The sequence below is a fragment of the Crotalus tigris genome, unplaced genomic scaffold (assembly GCF_016545835.1).
Source record: "Crotalus tigris isolate CLP2741 ecotype Arizona unplaced genomic scaffold, ASM1654583v1 scf7180000017890.1996003, whole genome shotgun sequence".
In the NCBI taxonomy this organism is placed as follows: domain Eukaryota; kingdom Metazoa; phylum Chordata; class Lepidosauria; order Squamata; family Viperidae; genus Crotalus; species Crotalus tigris.
This window is the reverse complement of record NW_024096707.1, coordinates 1,124,188-1,142,828: the sequence shown is the minus strand read 5'-3', so window position 1 is coordinate 1,142,828 and position 18,641 is coordinate 1,124,188. Positions and strand designations below refer to the sequence as shown.

Below are 18,641 nucleotides of genomic sequence, written 5' to 3'. Positions count from 1 at the left end.
CTCCCTCCCTTTCTCTTTCCTCTCCCTCCCTCTCTTTCTTTTTCTCTTTCCTCTCTCTTTCTTTCTCTTTCCTCTCTCTCTTTCCTCTCTCTCTCTTTCCTCTCTCCCTCTCTCTTTCCTCTCCCTCTTTCTCTTTCCTCTCCCTCTTTCTCTCTTTCCTCTCTCCCCCCTCTATCTCTTTCCTCTCCCTTTCTTTCCTCTCTCTTTCTCCCTCTCTTTCTCTCTTTCTTTCCTCTCTCTCTTTCTTTCTTCTCTCTCTTTCCTCTTTCTCTCTCTTTCTCTCTCTTTCTCTTTCCTCTCTCTCTCCCCCTCTCCCTCTTTCTCTTTTTCCTCTCTCTTTCCTCTTGCTTTCTCTCTTTCTTTCCTCTCTCTCTTTCTCTTTCTTTCCTCTCTTTCTTTCTCTTTCCTCTCTCTCTCTCTTTCTCTTTTTCTCTTCACCTTCCCCCCCTTTGCTAACAGAACCAGTTCACCTACCAAATCATTTAACTTCCTTCCTTAGAGATGGGCAATCGGGGATTCACCACATTCTGACAAAGAGAAATGCCAACACCTCTCACTTAGCATTGATCCTGCTGCTGGGACGGCAAATGCTGTATGTTAGCAATATCTGGAGAGCTACAGTTCATCCGCACCCTCCTGAAAGGCTCTCCCATCCATTGCAATGTCATGCTTTGAAAGGCCCCTGACCTCCTCTGCTTCAGACCAATCACGCCTAGCAGGGAGCCTCAGTAACCAGTAAGGAAGGGAGAAGGGAAGGAAGAGAGACAGACCATCTCCTCGCCGGTCACTTCCAATCCCAATGTGGTGAATCCTGCTTGGGATTTGGGACTGAGAGGGGGAAGATCCTGGCTCCCAAGCTGCAGGGACTTCCAACCACAGAGCTTGCTTGGCTCTGTTCCCAGCCAGCGTCGCACACACAAAACAACAACAGCAACAAAATGCTGCGATCGAGACTTGCCCACCTGCCTGGCTCCTGACCTCAGTAGACAATCATTTGAAGCGAGCAGCCTCATCCAGAGAGAGAGGAGAAGAGAGAGTGAGGGCGGATGAGCAGAGTCTGCGGCAGGAATAACAAGGGTTCAGGAGATGTTAGCACGAAAGTTCCGCGTCTTTTGACTTACTTTGCCTTGCCCCCACTGGTTCTTCGCCAGAACAAGTTGCCCCCCCCTTTCCTCTGCCTCTCTCTCTCTCCAGATGAGGAGAGAGAGAGAGAGAGAGAACGAAAGGCAGACGGCACCAAAGGGGCAGGGAGAGGAGGGGGCAGGAGGCAGTAGAAGGCGCTGAAAGGCCCCTGGGATATCACGGACCGCCCCGAGGAAATGCGTCGCTGGCTCGGCTGCCCAGGGAGCAGCCCGGGGACTGCCCAGGAAGCGATGCCCCCGCCACCACCCCAGCTGGGACTGCCGCCCGGACCGGCCTGGGGAGACGCATGGCTGGCTCGGCAGCCCGTGGAGTGGCTCGGGGACAGCCCAGGAAGCGATGCCCCCACCGCCACCCCAGCCGGGACTGCTGCCTGAGGGGGCAGCAGGAGGAAGAAAGGGAGGAGGAGGAGGAGCCTCAGAAGATGGCTCAAAGAGCCGCATCGGCTCCGGAGCCGTGGGTTGCCGACCCATGTCCTAGATCCACTCATCAAAAGCAAGCAAGGTATTGATAAATTGGGGCAAGTCCAGAGATGGGCTACCAAGCTGGTGAAAAATCTGAAAACCAAGAGAAAAAATTAAAAGATCTAGGTATATTCAGCTTACAGAAGAGAAGGTTGAAAAGACACGTGACAGCTGTCTCTAAATATCGCATTGCAGAAGATTCATACTTATTTTTGAAGTATGTAGGGGATTAGATGATGATCTCATAGGCCCCTTCCAACTCTATAATCTATGATTTTAAGATTAGAATTTTAGAGTCCAAGATTAAGAAATGGGTGACACAAAAATAAAATAAATTCCATTTTAATTTCATTATATTTTATATAATCAAATAATTAATAAATATCTGCATATATTTCATATTTTGTCACATTAATGTTTATATCTTGCTGACGTTTGAAAAAGTTCTTCAAGGCTGCAGTGAAAATTTTTCAAATGTAGTCCTTTGGCATATGTATTTATTCTAGGCAATGTTAACAAAAATCAGCTAATCCCTAAAGAGTCTTTACACTTCTAGATGCCTGTAAATAGAGCTGACATTTTCCGCTTTAAAAAGGGTACTGAGGCATTCTAAGGGGATGAATGAGGCACCTAGTTTTCAGTTTTTATTTTTTATGGTTTTCTGACTTTGTAATTTTATTGTTGCTGTGAGCTGTCCAGAGGTATGTTCCAAGATGGGTAGTCTTACAAATCTTTTATATGAATGAATGAATGCCTGGAGAGAAGAACCAGTTTTCAGGACTAGCAGGATTAGACTATCTGAATCTCAGAAGAAATATCATTCCATAGAGCAGGTGCTAAAACAATGAAAGCACATGTTCACGTATCAGTGAAAGATATGTAAGAGTTGCTTTCCTTGTCATGGTATTTTGTACTTTAGAAAGCTGAATGTAAGACTTTTGCACAGGAGAATAATTGTGTTAGGGAGATTTGACAAATCTGTCAGCAATGAGTGCTAACACTATAACAACTATATGAATGATTTAAAAATCTCTGTCCATCTATGCCAGTCATGTCAAACACAAAGCCCGGGGGCCGGATGTGGCCCGCAAAGTGGTTTCATGTGGCCCACGAAGCCATCCTGGAAACAGTGAGGGAACGGCCCCTGCTGCCTTGGCCCTGGCCCAGCCAGCCGGGAGCCAACGTACAATTTTGTGGTGGCCCTCTATGCTGAAACACATTCAGTCTTAGCTCCACAAGGCCGTCTGGAAATGGTGAGGAACCAGCCCCTGCCGCGACGGCCCCACCCCCTGTATGCATGCTGGGGAGGTATCACCTTTTGTGAGAAATGAAGAAATGCACCATCGCCTGGAAGTGGCCAGAAAATGGCCCTCGCCTACTTCACATATCTGGCTTGATGGGCTCTGGGGGAGGGATTTTGGTAGGCAGCAGGCGCTCTCCTCAACAGCACCAAGAGGCTGAGCCGGGCGACACAAATCCAAAAAGAAACGTGAGGCCACCCAGCTCCCACCCTGCCCGGTTTCAGCAGGTAGCAGGGCGCTCTCACAGCACCAAGAGCTGAGCCGTGTAGTGCAAATCTGATGAGAAATGCAATGTTGCCTAGCCCCCAGCCTGCCCAGTTTCAGCAGGAAGCAAGATGCAAAGTTGGTGAGCTTCGCACTGCCCGGCTCAATCTCTTGGCGCTGTGAGGAGAGTGCCCCACTGCCTGCTGAAACTGAGCAGGCTGTGGGCTGGGTGGCATCACACTTCTTTTTGGATTTGCGGCACCTGGTTCAGCCCCTTGGCGCTGTGAGGAAAGCACCCCGCTGCCTGCTGAAACTGGGCAGGCTGGGGGCTAGGCGGCATTGTGCAGGTAACGTTGACTCTCACATGGCATCCCCTTCTCCAGAGCCCACCAAGCCAGATATGTGAAGTAGGGCCATGTGCTGGCCACTTTCAGGCGATGGTGTATTTCTTCTTCCTCACAAAGGCTGACACCTCCCCAGCTGCATTTCTTGCCTGTTTTTCTCCCTCCCTCATCTCAAATATTTTTCCACCACTCTGTACTTAGGAAGGAAAGAAGGAAAGAAGGAGAGGGAGGGTCTGAGGGAAGTCCTGCCTTAGTCCTGCCGTGCTGTCCTTTCACCATCCCCTTGCCCCATCCTCCTGGCCTATCCTGGGGGTCTCCCATCCTATTGCTAAGGAAGCTTTGGATACAAAGCTGGATCTCCTCCCATGGAGAGGGAATGGGCCTCCCTCTGACTTTGTCCTTATACCCATCATGAGCAACCTGGGTAAGGAGAGCAAGCAGCAGCAGCAGCCTTGAGGAGGAGGTAAGTGCAGCTGGGCACCCCCTTGGGGAAGTGGGGCTAGGCTTGGTGCCGCAGATGCTCAAGGGCCAGGCTAGGCATTTGACCTCTGCTATCCAGGGCTCCCAGCAGCCCGCACCACCATCCACCACCCCCTAGCATGGCCTGAGAGGAACAGTAAGGCTCCTCCAGTGGACCATGCCTTGGCACTTGCCTTGGTCCCACCCCCTTGTGCCAGAGACTCTCAGATCTGTCCCACTCCTGCCCAGGCACACACAGGCACCCTTGATGTGAATGATGGCCACGCTCACCCAGTAGGCCACACCCATTCCATCCATGCCCACTCAGTAGGCTGCACCCATCCTGGTCACACCAACCTGGTCTCCCAAGGGCAACCGCGATGCGGCCCTCAATGAAGTTGAGTTTGACACTCCTGATCTATGCCTTTAAGAGCTGTACAGCAAAGGAAACTATCAGATGAAGCTCTTCCCAATCATGCAGCTCCATGCTGGGAAAAATTACAGTTGATGAAATGTTTTTTAAAAATGAAGAAAAAATGTGAAGAAAAAAAAGAACTGAAATAGTCACATGTTCAAAAAAAGAAAATAATTTTAGAGAGAGCTTAAAAGTCATATTTTACTCACCTTACTTGGTCTGGCTTCTAATTTCCAACAGTAAGGCCAGTTGATCCAAAATGCAGCAGTGTGAGTCGTTATAGATGCACTTCAGTGAATCACATTAATATTAGTATTACATGGGCAGTACTGACTCTTTATAGGCTTCCAGGTGCCATTCATGTTGCTGGTTATTACCTATAAAGTCTTTCATGGCACAAGGTTGAATTATGTGTAGGATTACCAATCTCTAATTATCTCAGCTTATCCTATGATATCAGGCAAAGTACAATGCTTTGATCCCTTCTGTTAAACAATGTAATCTGGCAGCTTCCAGGACATGTGCCTTCATTGCTTCAGCACCTGCTCTATGAAATGATATTTCTGCTGAGATTCAGATAGTCTGATCCTGCTGATTTTCTATAGAGTCCTAAAAACCTGGTTCTTCTCTCAAGGTATTAATTCATTCATTTAAAGGATTTGTAAGACATCTTGGAACATATATCTGGGCAGCTCACAACAACAATAAAATTACCAAGTCAGAAAACAATAAAAAAATTGCCTTAGAATTCCTAAACAATCATCTACAGCAGATATGTCCAATGTGCAACCCATAGGCTACAGCAAGTAATGCAGCTACACAATATCATAAACATTTAACATTATTACAATATTGTTTATTCTCTAATCTGTGTGCAGGGTTTTCTATCTTGTCTTGTAATGCGATCATGTATCTTTCCATGGCTCTTTGTGCCACTCATAGCTTTTGTATCAATTGTGAGGTTAGAGTTCAGGTTTCACCAGCATATGTTAGAGCAGGTAGCATACACTGATTGAAATGTTTTCTCTTCAGGCATAGGGAGAAGTTGCTCTTGCTGAATGCCTGCCAACTACATTTAAGACGCCATTCAATTTCCTTTATCATCAAGAGAGTAAAAGAATTGAAATGGAAATGGGTTGGTCACACAGCAAGAACTGATGGCAGTCATAGAATGAATCCCACTTGATAAAAAGCATTCACAAAAGAAACCTTAAAACAAAATGGGTCAATTACATCAGTAAGTATTGTAGGCCAAATTGGCAAAAGAAAACTCAGGACCGTATTGGTTGGAAACATGTAGAAGATGCCTTCCTCCTGCAGTGGATAGACAATGGCTAAAATGATGATGATGAAATGATTCATATACATTATCCTTATTATATATTTTATATGTTTCCCAAGACAATTTCTCTTCATTTAAGGCAGCCCAGGCAAGCCCAAAAAATTGGACATCTATGATCTACAGGCTCCCATCATTCTACCCTAGTGCCTGGGTAAAGAACCAGGTCTTTATGGTCTTCCAGAAGGCTAAAATGTTGGGGGCCTGTCAGGTTGTTGAGAGATAACATGAGATCAGGCTATCTAGAAATGAATGGAATATATAATGGTTGGCCTTGATTGTTCTATATATTATTCTAGGTGTTTGTCATTATTTTGTTTCTAGTTTTATTTATTTATATACCAGATTTAGAAGTCCCTTGATTCCACAATGGCTCCGGGCAGCTAAAGAAAAAGAAAATCCCACGTGTATAAACAAACCCATTCCCTGTAACAGAAAATATAACCAATAGTGCTCCACAAGCATCCTACTTCAAGGCCTGGGAGAGCAGCTGCGTTTCTGAAGACTTTCAGAACAACATGGGCCAAGGGGATATTATGCCAGATGGCAAGTGCCAAAACAGAGAAGACATGATTCCTGGCTCTCCATAGATGGTATTGTTTGATTAAGGGAACCCCAAACATGTCAACTCTACTTGATCTTACTGGTGGGAAGAAGCCAAGGAAGGTAGGCAGTTCTTCAAATAAAACCTACCTATGTATAGGTAATTTGATACAATATAGTTTTTCCAATATAATCTTTCTGATTCTACCATGACATTAATTTTGCTGTATTTGGGCTCCACTAGTAGATAAAATCCTGTTTTCCTGAAGGCAATGGTGTTAAAATAAACTTGTTGTAAGTAATCTGAAATTCAAAATAAAACTAATGAAATGAGAACACATTATTATTGAAAATCTTCCTTCTATTCGGGGAATTGGGAGAATTTGATGATTAGCTGCAATTGCACTCATATTTTCTCGGGAATAAAGTTTATGTATTTATGTAAAACGGATTTTCAATGCTTCCAATAGGAACCAGACATAATAAAAAAGATATGGAAAGAAAGCAGTTAGGAAAAAGGGATGCTGCTGAGACAATTTTAATTTTCTTTTGCTTATGGCACACTCCAATAAAGGCTTCGGACTAAGTCGGCTGTTTTCTTATGATTTTAACTGATCCTAAATAAAGATATTATTATTTTGCCTTAAGGCTAACATATGACAACGTATTTTCAGCCAGACACCGAGCTCGTCACCCGCGCGTCCCCGCGGAACTCTCGTAGCGCTTCTGCAGGCGGAAAACTAAATGACAGTTGATGACGCAAAGAGAGCGAGCTTCGCTGCCTCTCACAAGCTCGCCGCCTCCCCTTCTTTCGGGATAACGGCCTTTTCCTCAGAAGAAACAACAAGGCACCCGAAGCGGCGGCTTGATAAAGCAGCGTGCGGACAGGGGGAGATGCAGCGCACGGGCATTTGATCAGCTTTCGGAAAGCATTGACCATAAAGGGAAAGTGTAGCTCGGCCTTTGCCTAGGTGGGTCTGTGGAAGACAGCGAATAATATCATAGAGAATTATAGATACAGCTGTTGTGTTATGTGATACAGATTAACCATAACGTACACGTAACCATAACATAGGTTAATTATGATCTAATGTATTATCCCAGTTCTTTCGGTTCAGACGACTCATGCTCTAGAGTCTAGACTCTAGACCAGGGGGTGGGCAACCTTGGCTATTTTATGACTCGTGGACTTCAACTCCCAGAATTCCTGAGCCAGCATGGCTCAGCTTGGAAATCTCTTTAAAATGAATAGTAATTCAATACAGCTCCAGCAACAAAAGTAAATACAATTGTAGATATTTTTCAACAAGCTGTAGGAGAACAATTTAATATGTTTAAATATAAATATATAGCTTCTTCTTCCTCCTCTTCCTCCTGCTCTCCCCACCTATGACTCAGTGTTAATGTCTTGCAACTGACTAGATCAGGGGCAGGCAACCTTGGCTCTTTTATGACTCATGGACTTCAATTCCTAGAATTCCTGAGCCAGCATGACCACGAGTTATAAAAGAGCCAAGGTTGCCTACCCCTGGTCTAGACTTTTGCATTAGGCTAACCAGCCTGTTGCTAGTTTATGGCTTAATATGTTGTACAAAATCAGAAAACTGGGATAAACAACAAACCAGAATTAATCATGGATTATCAAGTTATGAATAGAGCCTTATACTTTTGTCCACGTCTGAGGTAATATTTATACAAGAAATACACAGTATACAATGGGAGAGATACACTATAGGGTACATTGGTAAAAACTCGATTTCTGCTTATTCAATGCCTCCAGCAAACTTGGTTATGGGGGGAGGGGTTGCATCTCCATAGGAGTTGTCAAGGTCTAGAGATACAAAAGGAAAGGGGCAACAGTGGATGGAAATGTTAAGCTATCACCATTGGGGACTGAGCACCTCCTCCTTAGACATTTTTGTGGAGCTATTGCCACAACATCAGCACCACCAACAGCCTCTCTTTCTTCACCTGTCATTCGGGTCACCTGGGAATAAAGAGTTATTAATATAAGATGGGTAGCAAATAAATTAAATAAGTAAATAAGTAAGTAAGTGGAGGCCAGAGGATGTAGTAGAAAAGAAGCTCCCGCATGATCTGATGGTTTCTTTGTTTTTTGCTTTCTGATAGTGCTTCTCCAGTGATTAGTCGTGCTTTTTTTTGCTTGGGAAAGAATGAGGTGGCCAAGGGGAAGGGATTCTTTTGGGGAGAAGGAGTGCAAGAGTTATATGTGTGCATGTATGTTTGTATGTATGTATGGCCATATATTGGAAGGGATAAGAGGAAAGTTCGTGGCACAGGACAGAAACCCTTATGTAACTGAAAACTGTGACCTTTCATTTCTCCCCCTTGCCCTTCTGTTAATTTACTATGAAGGGTCATTATTTGGGACCCTGCCTGAAAGTCTTGCTTTTGGATCTCAGAAAGCTCTACTTATTTTTGCCATGAGTTCACAAATATTATTCCATGATTTGCTGAAGCATGTTTTGGAGACTGAATACAGATGATCATTAAGTAATGTGCTGTACTTTACAAATCACAATGCTTTAACATGTGAGGCCGAAACCAAAATCATATAGTAACTTGGGTGAATCTTCTTATTGAATTCCCATTTGCCATCTTCCCATCCTATGATATTGATTAGAATGAGAATTTAGCTCCAGATTTCAATCAATCAATCAGAATAGAGCTGAAATGGAATCAACCTTCTCTTTTTTGTAATGTGGTGACCAAAACTGGATGCAGTATTCCAGGTGTGGTCTTACTAAGGATTTATAAAGATATACTAATATTTCATTTGATTTTGATTCTATGCCTCTGTTTATACAATCAAGGATTGATTGTATTTGCTTTTTTGGTCCACACACTGCTCATGTTTAAGTGATTATCCACTAGGACTTCAAGGTCCCTCTCACAGTTATTGTTTTTGAGCCAGGTTTCACTTAATATATATTCTAATATATACCTTTGGTAATAATACCTTTGGTTTTTCCTGCCTGGGTGTAAAACCTTGCTTTTCTCCACATTAAATTTCATATTGTTGGATAGGGCTCATTGTTCAAATCTGTCAAGATGATTTTGGATCCTTAGTTTGTCTTCTGGAGTATTGACTATTTCTGCCAGCTTAGTGTTATTTGCAAATTTGATGAGTTCTCCTTCTATTCCCGCATCTAATCATTGATGAAGATATTGAATAGTACTGGCCTAAGATGAAATCTTGTGGTATTCCACTGCTTACTTCCCTCCATGTAGATGTAGTATCATTAAGAACTACTCGTTGAGTACAGTTTGTCAGCCAGTTACAAATCCATCTGGTGGTGAAGCTGTCTATCCCACATTTTTCTAGCTTACCAAGAAGTAGGTTGTAGTCTGCTTAGTTGAATGCCTTGCATTTTCTAAATATACCATATCTTCAGCATTTTGCTGGTGTAGCAATTTAGTCACTTTGTCAAATAATGAAATAAGATTGGTTTGTTTTTAAGAACCCGTGCTGGATTCTAGTTATAACTTTATTTGTTTCTAGATGTTTGCAGATCTCTTTTTATTATTTTTTCCAATATCTTCCCAGGTATTGGTGTGTGGCTGTTGTTTCCTATGTTTGTTTTTCCTCCCTTTTTTGAAGATGGGAATTGTTGTGTCCTGAGCCTGCAAAGGCAGGCTCGGGACGTTGCAATGGTCCCAGGCAGTTGCAAGCTGCCCGGGACCAGACTGGCTGGTGCTGGCTTCGCGCGCCTAATTGTTGCCATTCTGCCCGGGGAATGTTTTAAGGAAAGCAGAGAGGCCTGCGAGCCTCAGAGCTGTAACGGAGCAAAAGAGACTACAATAAAGACTTCTTGAAACTACGAGATGTTCTGTGCTCATTCGCCATTAAGCCGAGGACTCAACACTGGCGATGGTGGAATGCCTTACAATTGACTAAGGAGAATTGTAAGTTTACCCAGGAGTTCTGAGAGCAGCTAGGAAGACGGCGTTAAATTCAGCACCTGCCTGCCAGTACAGCGTTGCTGGAGGTAAGCTGGCTGATAGACCCCTTCCTTACAAAGGAGAAAATGGCAAAGATAGGGAGACTGTCTGAATTTGATGTCACCCACCCAGAAAGATGGGAGTCTTATTTGGCCAGAGTAGAAAACTATTTTAGAGTAAACCAAGTAAGAGAAGATGGCTTAAAGGCCGCTAATTTGCTGTGTGTCTGTGGTCAAGATGCATTTGAAATTGCTGAAAATTTAGCAGCCCCTGCGCTAAATCTGTCACCTACACAGATTTTAAAACATTACTAAAAGAACATTTTCAGCCCAAGTTGTCTGTTATTGCATGGAGACATACTTTTGAACAGAGGGATCAACGAGCAGGTGAATCAGCTAAAGAATACATTGCAGCTTTGAAAAGAGCAGCTAAGCCTTGTGAGTTTAAAGACTTAGAAGAAAGGTTGAGAGACAGATTTGTATATGGGCTTAGGAACAGAGACTTTTTGCAAAGGAAGACATATCGTTCCAAGATGCCTTGAGAGAGGTTACTGCAGAAGAGGCAGCAGGTGGGGCAATCAAGAACATGAGGCCTATCAGGAGCACTCCAGAAGCTGTTTCCGTGCACCATGAGGGAGTCCAGGAGAGCTCGGAAGAGGATCCTGAAGACGAGGTGGATCATCTCTACCCAGCCAAAGAAAGGAAGCTGAAGGAAGGCAAAGAAAAGTCTTCAACTGTACCCAAGTGCTTCAGGTGTGGAGGTCACCACAAGAGGACCGACTGCAGGTTCCATTCTGCAATCTGTAGAGCATGTGGAAAGCAAGGCCACATAGCAGCTGTGTGTCTGGGCCGTCAGAAGGTACAACCCCGAGAAGAATTGCGCAGGAAAGGTACCAGGGTCCCCAGCCAAAACAAGGTGGGTTTCTGTGCATCACGAAGAAGCATTTATAGGACAGGCACACACAAACCACTTAAAAAGAAACTGTCACTTAAGGTGAAGTTCCAAGGAGTTCCATTGGTTATGGAACTACACACTGGGTCTGCACTTTCAATTATTTCCATTCACACATTCAGAAAGGTTTGCTCTAGCAGTGGGTTCCAGGCCAAGCTTAGGCCATCCAATATAGTTCTAACAGACTTTCAAAAGTCCAAGGTGTGTGTTAAGGGGGAGGCCACCCTTAATGTACAATACAAGGATTTTGAAGGTCCATTAGATGTATTGGTAGTTGGGGGTGAGCGCACGAGTCTCATAGGACTCGATTGGTTTGAGGCCTTGGAAATACAAGTTACAAGGCTTAACAGTTTGCAAACATTAGGTCTATAAGAAGTCTGCAAAGAATTTGCAGATGTCTTCAGCCCTCAGCTGGGTACATACAAAGGGCCCCCAGTTTCCTTAAAGCTGGACCTCACTGTCACTCCTATCAGAGTAAAAGCAAGGAGAGTCCCTTTTGCTTTAAAAGGAAAAATTGATGCTGAATTGGACAAACTGATTCAGCAAGGTGTCTTAGAACCTGTTGACTCAAGTCCTTGGGAAACTCCCATAGTCACGCCTCCTAAGGCTAATGGGGACATTTGCATCTGTGCAATTACAAATGCACTCTAAACAAGGCATTGCAACAACATGCATATCCTGTACCTGTAGTCAGTCATATTCTGGCCTCCCTCAAGGGGGTGTGTGTTTTTGCAAAGCTAGATATAGCACAGGCTTATCAACAGTTACCTGTTGATGAAGCTGCTGCTGTAGCACAAACCATTGTAACACACAGGGGGGCATTCAGAGTCAAAAGACTACAATTTGGAGTAAATATGGCTCCTGAAATTTTCCAAAGTGTAATGGAAAATAGTTTGAGGGGTATACCAGGGGTTTGCCCTATTTTGATGATGTCTTAATAGCTGGAGACTCCATTCAAAATTTAGCTGAGAGATTGAGGGCTGTCCTGCTGCGGTTCCAGAAAACAGGCCTCAAGCTTAAAAAAGACAAATGTAAAATTGGGGTGCCTTCTACAGATTTCCTGGGATTCAAAATAGATGCCAATGGCATTCATCCTGCTGAGTCCAAATTAAAGGCTATTATGCAAGCTCCTAGGCCTAAGTCCAAAGCTGAACTACAAGCTTTTCTGGGCCTCTTGAATTTCTATAATGCATTTATTCCTAACAAAGCTAATGTAGCTGAACCACTTCATAGGCTTTTGGACAAACAGGCAGTGTGGCAGTGGTCACAAGCACATGAAGCAAGCTTCAATGAGGTTAAGGCCTTACTTACATCCAATAATGTGCTTGCACATTTTAATGAAACTCTTCCTGTGTGCATCGCTTGTGATGCTTCCCCTTATAGGGTGGGAGCAGTACTTAGCCATCTAAGACCTGATGGAACTCAGGTTCCTGTTGCATATTACTCCAGAACCTTGTCTTCTGCTGAGCAAAACTACGTCCAGATAGACAGAGAGGCATTGGCTGTTGTTGCTGGGATTAAAAAATTCCATGATTTTTTATATGGCAGACATTTCACGGTCTACACTGACCATAAGCCTTTGTTGGGGTTGTTTACTACAAACAAACAAACCCTCCATATCATCTCCCCCAGAATGCTGAGATGGTCCATCTTTCTGTCAGCCTATGATTTTTCTTTAGTTCACAAACCTGGCAAAGAAATGGGCCATGCTGATGGCCTCAGTAGATTACCCTTACAAGTGGTAGAGGCTGACTCTGCCCCTGCCATCAACATCCTTTCCATTCAGGCGCTGCCTGAGTCACCTTTAAATGCCAGGGATGTGGCTGCTGAATCAGCCACAGACCTCACACTCACTCATGTATTATCCTGGGTTTTGTCTGGATGGCCAGAGAGTTGTCCTGGTACTGAGTTTCAGAGTTTCTGGCTTAAGAAACATGAGTTATCCACTTTTCAGGGTTGTCTGCTGTGGGGCAGCAGAGTTGTTATTCCTACCTCAATGAGGTCTAGGGTCTTGGCTTCCCTTCATAAAGGCCATCCTGGCATTGTAAGAATGAAGGCGCTTGCGCGCAGCCATTTGTGGTAGCCTAGGTTAGACAAGGAAATAGAGGCTAAGGTGCACGCATGCCACCTGTGTCAGCGCTCATGCCCAGAAATGCCCCAGGCTCCTGTACAGAGATGGGAGGAAACACAGTCACCTTGGTCTAGGGTGCACATTGATTACGCTGAGCCCTTTCAGGGTCAATTCTTCTTGGTCCTTGTTGATAGCTATTCAAAGTGGCTTGAGGTTGTACCTGTCTCTTCAACCACCGCTGCCAAGACTATTCAAGTACTGAGGGGGATTTTTGCTGCACATGGGCTTCCGGATGTTTTGGTGTCTGACAATGGCCCTCAATTCACCTCTTCTGAATTTCAAGCTTTCTTACAGGCCAACATGATTTGTCATGCCACCTCTGCACCATTCCACCCTTCCACCAACGGTATGGCTGAACAGATGGTCCGCATCACCAAGGATGCTTTAAAGAAACTGACCTATGGGGACTGGCACCACAGGTTGGCAGACTTTCTTCTTGCATACCGCACCACACCGTCAACTTCTACTGGGAAAAGCCCAGCTGAACTTCGCTGGGGGCGCAAACTGGTCACCAAACTTGATAGGTTGCACCCGGACAGACTGCCTCCTAAGGCTACACAACCCAGGGCACCGAGGTATCTGCAAAGGGGTGCCCTAATACGGACCGTAACTATGGGCCTGGTCACTTGTGGGTTCCTGCTATAGTATGCAAGGTTACTGACCCTTTGTCATACGAGGTCTCATTGGATGATGGTCGTGTCCTTCGGCGGCATATCGACCAGCTGTGTACAAGACTGGACTTACCCTCGGAAACTCCTGGGCCTTTTCCAGGGGGGAGGGGGACCACTATGGGCAAAGGGATGGGTGTTGGCAGCAGCCGGGCCCCAACAGAGAGGCCACAGACAGCCTATTCCAAGGTTCCGCAAGTGTTCCAAACAGGAATCCATGGGAACTAGGAAACACACAGGCACCAGTGCCTACTCCAGCCAGGGAGTCACCCAGGGGGCATACTCATCATTCACCAATACCATTCAGCACTCCAGTCAGGGAGAATAACCGGGAGCATCCTAATAACCCAAACATTGCAAGAGAGCTGGCACACAAACAGTCTAGTTGGCCCAGTACTGCTACTGTTTCCAGAAGGAGGCATTCACACAGGGAGGTGGTCGGAGAGGCAAATCCCAATTCTGACACCTCCGGCACAGATGGGGGGGGCAACTGAGTTTTGGGGAAATACTGAAACACCAGACAGTCCCGTTACGGGGCTGGGGAGCGGAGGGATGCAGTCTCTTGATAGGTCCAGTGTGGGCCTGGAAGGCTCTACAGAGTTGCCTAAGAGTGGCAGTCTTATAGAGGGGCCAGAGAGCCTGCAACTAGGCAGGTCAACCAGGTTATTGGGAGAACAAAGTCCTGGTCTGATGAGCCCGGTGGGCAAGCAAACAGACCCGGCAACGGGGCATGGTCCACGGGGACCACCAGGGTCTGAAAGAGGGGGCAACTTTATGTCATCCTCTAGGCAAAGAGAAATTGGGGATTCTCAGATTCTAAGGAGGTCACAGAGAGTAAAGAGATCTCCTAAGTATCTTGAGGACTTTGTAACTCTGCTGGCAAAGCAGAAACAGTGAGAGGGTATCTGCTGTTGGGAAAATTGGAAATACGGGCATTGGGTATTAATCCCAGGACAATAGCCCGTACCATTTGGAGCATGGGTTGGCACACCACGCTCGTGTTGAGGTCGTGTGTAACTATCAATATAGTTTATTAGTCTTAGCCGGGGGGCAAGGGGTGTTGTGTCCTGAGCCTGTAAAGGCAGGCTCGGGATGTTGCAATGGTCCTGGGCAGTTGAAAGCTGCCCGGGACCAGACTGCCTGGCGCCGGCTTCGCGCACCTAATTGTTGCCATTCTGCTCGGGGAACGTTTTAAGGAAAGCAGAGAGGCCTGCGAGCCTCAGAGCTGTAACGGAGCAGAAGAGACTACAATAAAGACTTCTTGAAACTACGAGATGTTCTGTGCTCATTCTCCATTAAGCCGAGGACTCAACAGGAATCACATCAGTTCTTTCCAATCCTCTGGTAGTTCCCTGGTGTTCAAAGTAGTTCTGAGATAACATTTGTCAGCTCCTTCAGAATTTTGGGATATAATCAGTCAGGTCATGGTGATTTATATACATCAAGATCAGATAGGTGTTCTCTTACCATTTTCTTGCTTATTTTGCATGAAGACTGATGCAAAGAATGAGTTAAACACTTCTGCTTTCTCTCTACTGCTTGTTACTTCCTTGCCATATTCTCTCTTTAGTGAACCAATTGTTTCCTTAACTTTTTTCTTATTATTTATGTGTTGAAAGAAACCTTTTAAAATTATCTTTGACTTTTGTTGCAAGTCCTTGTTCATTTTGAGCCTTTGCTTTCCTGACTTCAGGTTTGCAGGTTTGGGCTATATGTTGATATCCTGTCTTGGTTATATGTCCCTCTTTCCATTTTTTATATTTATCCTTTTTGTCTTTCAGTTTATCAGAGTGATATTTTGCAACCATGGTGGTTTCTTCTTGAATTTCTTGTTTTTCTTTTTCAGTGGTATTGTGTTGGTCTGGGATTTTATGAAAATATTTTTCAGAGTTTCCCATGGTTCTTTTCTCCTTTAGGATTTTCATCCATGGGATTTTTCTTAGGCTTTCTCTGAGTTTGTTAAAATAAGCTGGTTGTTCCTGATTTTTCAGCTCCAGCTGTTCCTGAGTTTCCAGATGTTCCTGATCCTGATTTTTCAGCTCCAGCTGTTCCTGTGTTTCCAGATCCAGCTGTTTATGTTTTCCAGGTTCTTCAGTTCCTGAGTATCCTGTGAATCCAGTTCCCTTTGTTCCTGAAAAACTTTTAGTTCCAGGTTTTCTATTCCAGATTTGGTTCCAGTTTCATTTGCAGGAAGAAGACCTTGTCTCACTGGGAGACAAGACTGCATATCAGAACTATTGGCCCATGGGACTTGCGCACCGGGCCCACCCAATTGACAAACTAGTTTGCCCAGCTGAGGTCCAGATCGTAAAGCTACGTGAGTCAGGTTATGACTCAAAGACACTTGTACCAGGCTGATCACCGATTTGGTCCCGTTGCGCTGATGAAGACTGAACCAGAAGATTAAACCTCAAATTATGTATTGTCTTATACATTGTTTGATGTAACATTTGCCTTTTTGCATAATTGTGCATGTTTTATATTTACCTTATAGTTATGCATGTTTTATACCAAGTTTTACCTATTTAGTCACAAGTTAGTTAACGATGAGTATTGCATGCCTTGATGCTATGTTTTTACTATTTTAGTAGTGGAAATATAAATTTCCAAGCGGGGAGTATTCTGGCCCATATAGCTCTATGGACCATATAGCTCTATGCACCATATAGCTCTATGTTGGAGTGTCTGGAAGTTATTGGGTTAAATGCTACGCATGTTGATGGGTCAGTGGGAGGAGTTCCAAAGGTCATTGGGAGACTTCCTGGACACAAGCCACATGGGAATCTCTTTGTCTGTAAGAAGCATGGGCCATGGAAAGTCACTCAATGAGCCTGATTCGCTATAAAGATGGTATGAAGAGCAATATTTTCTTACCTAAAGAGATGATCTAAAAGATGGACAAAGATGTATTTCCAGGAGCACCAATCACAGCATGAATGCAAGTAATCTTTCTCATTAAAATATATTTTGTTTATTATAAGATCGTTTCTTTTGAGTTAACTATCTGACTGGATTTAAAAGAAGATACTTTAGATTTGAGTCAGAATAGCGGGGGTAATTGTAGATCTTGCTGATAAATTTAGCGAGAAGCGCGAAGGGGGGAATTTTGTTTTGATTGTCTTCCCCATAAGTTTGAGAAAACTTGATCCATTGTTCACATATCAACTGTGGTAGTTTTTGGATGATAGAAGTTTGTATTCTAAGCAGGTCGAGGCAAGCTAATCCTGGCAAGGTAAGGTCCTGTTGTGCTGACTGTAGTTGAGTAATGAGTGACGAGAAAGTCTTCAGCTGTTGGTGGTCGTTGATTCTTATATCGGGGAAATCAAGAACGCGGTCCAGAAGCGAGGACTCCATCACTGAGGGATCACCGTAGTCCTCGTCAAGTGCGGCCCAAGCCTCTGCAAGGCCGATGTTGGTCGCCCAAATGGGATGCAAAGATGTCGTTCACAGTGTTTACAGATTCTGGGCCTAACCATGCTGTCAGCTGAACAAGTTCCTCGTCTGGCCCAGCCTTTTCTTCGTTGATGGTGTGCTTGAAGATATGTTTCCACAACAAGTAGTCTCTTCCAGCTTTGTCGGAGAATTTCTGTACCCCTCTGGCTGCCAAGTCCAACCTTCTTCCAATATGCATTGGGGGATACATCGATCCCGTGTGCGGGCTGTAGCTTGGTGGAGGTGGTGGATCCCTTCCGTGAATGGGGGCGTGCACCATGACTAGCTGGTAACTTCCTTTGGCATATTGTTGGCTGAGGGTATTTTGCCATGTCACGTGCAAGGGACCTTGTTGGCTTGGTCTGAACTCCCCTGCTGTGGCGTTGAGCTGAGGGAGCCCAGGCTCCTGCTTGCTTACGTGTTGGAGGGTCTGTGTTTCTGGTAGAGTGTAGCTGGCTCCCTGGTAGGCTGGCAGAGCTGATGCTCGAGGCTGTCCTCTGTAGTCAGGATTGGTGGCAGTTTCTTGGGACGCTGCCTCCTGTTGGTGCAGCAAGGACTCTAGTGATTCTAGTTTGGCTCTAACTCAACCTCGTCCCTGAGCGATGGCTGGTTCTGCTGTAGGGCCGTTGGCGCTACAGGTGGATCCGTCTGATTGCCATTAGTGGTATGGTTTGGCGGGTTCTGTGGGATAATAATGGTGGAAAGATCTTGTGGCACTCCCCACTGTGCAGTTGTTGCCATTGCTGGGGTAATAATGGTGGAAAGATCTTGTGGCACTCCCCGCTGTGCAGTCGTTGCCGTTGCTGGTAATCCCATCAGGTTGCAATCGAAGGTGTGGAGCGGTGGGTTCGATGGGGCAGCAACGGCGGGAGGATCTTGTGACCTAGGTGTCGTGACATCAACTCTGTGGTTGACCGGCGAATCAGGTCGTTGAGATTCCTCTGTTCATCTACTCGGCCTTGGGGGACTTGTGACTGGCTGTGGAGCTCTCACCTGCGCATTCTGGAATGCGCTTTGGTTGTCCACGTAGGTCTGTACGCGGCTACAACGCTCTTCATTTTCCAGTTGTTGCCTGTCTGGCAAGAAAGTGGTGTGCTGGAGTATTTTCTGAAGGCCTTCTGCTCTAGCCATTTTGTCTGCCATAACTCTTTGGCTTTGAGTAAGTTCAAGTTCTTCTTGGGCGTCTTTTCTTTTGGCCTTCATTTTAGCTGCTATAGCCTTTCGTTTGGCTTCCATTTGAGCTGCTTCATTTTCTTGATCGGCCTTCAACCTGGCAGCTTCAGCTTC

General features: G+C 45.0%; 1 protein-coding gene across 9 annotated transcripts in view; it reads left to right on the top strand.

The window, feature by feature from the left end:
- The first annotated feature begins 7,018 nt into the window (after window positions 1–7,018).
- The window catches only part of CCDC7 (coiled-coil domain containing 7), a 325,715-nt gene continuing 314,092 nt past the window's right edge, over window positions 7,019–18,641 (top strand). For all 9 annotated transcript variants that reach the window (XM_039344077.1, XM_039344074.1, XM_039344070.1 and 6 more), the window contains exon 1: window positions 7,019–7,180. The gene's annotated coding sequence lies outside the window, so the exon portion shown is untranslated. The remainder of the gene's footprint in view (window positions 7,181–18,641) is intronic.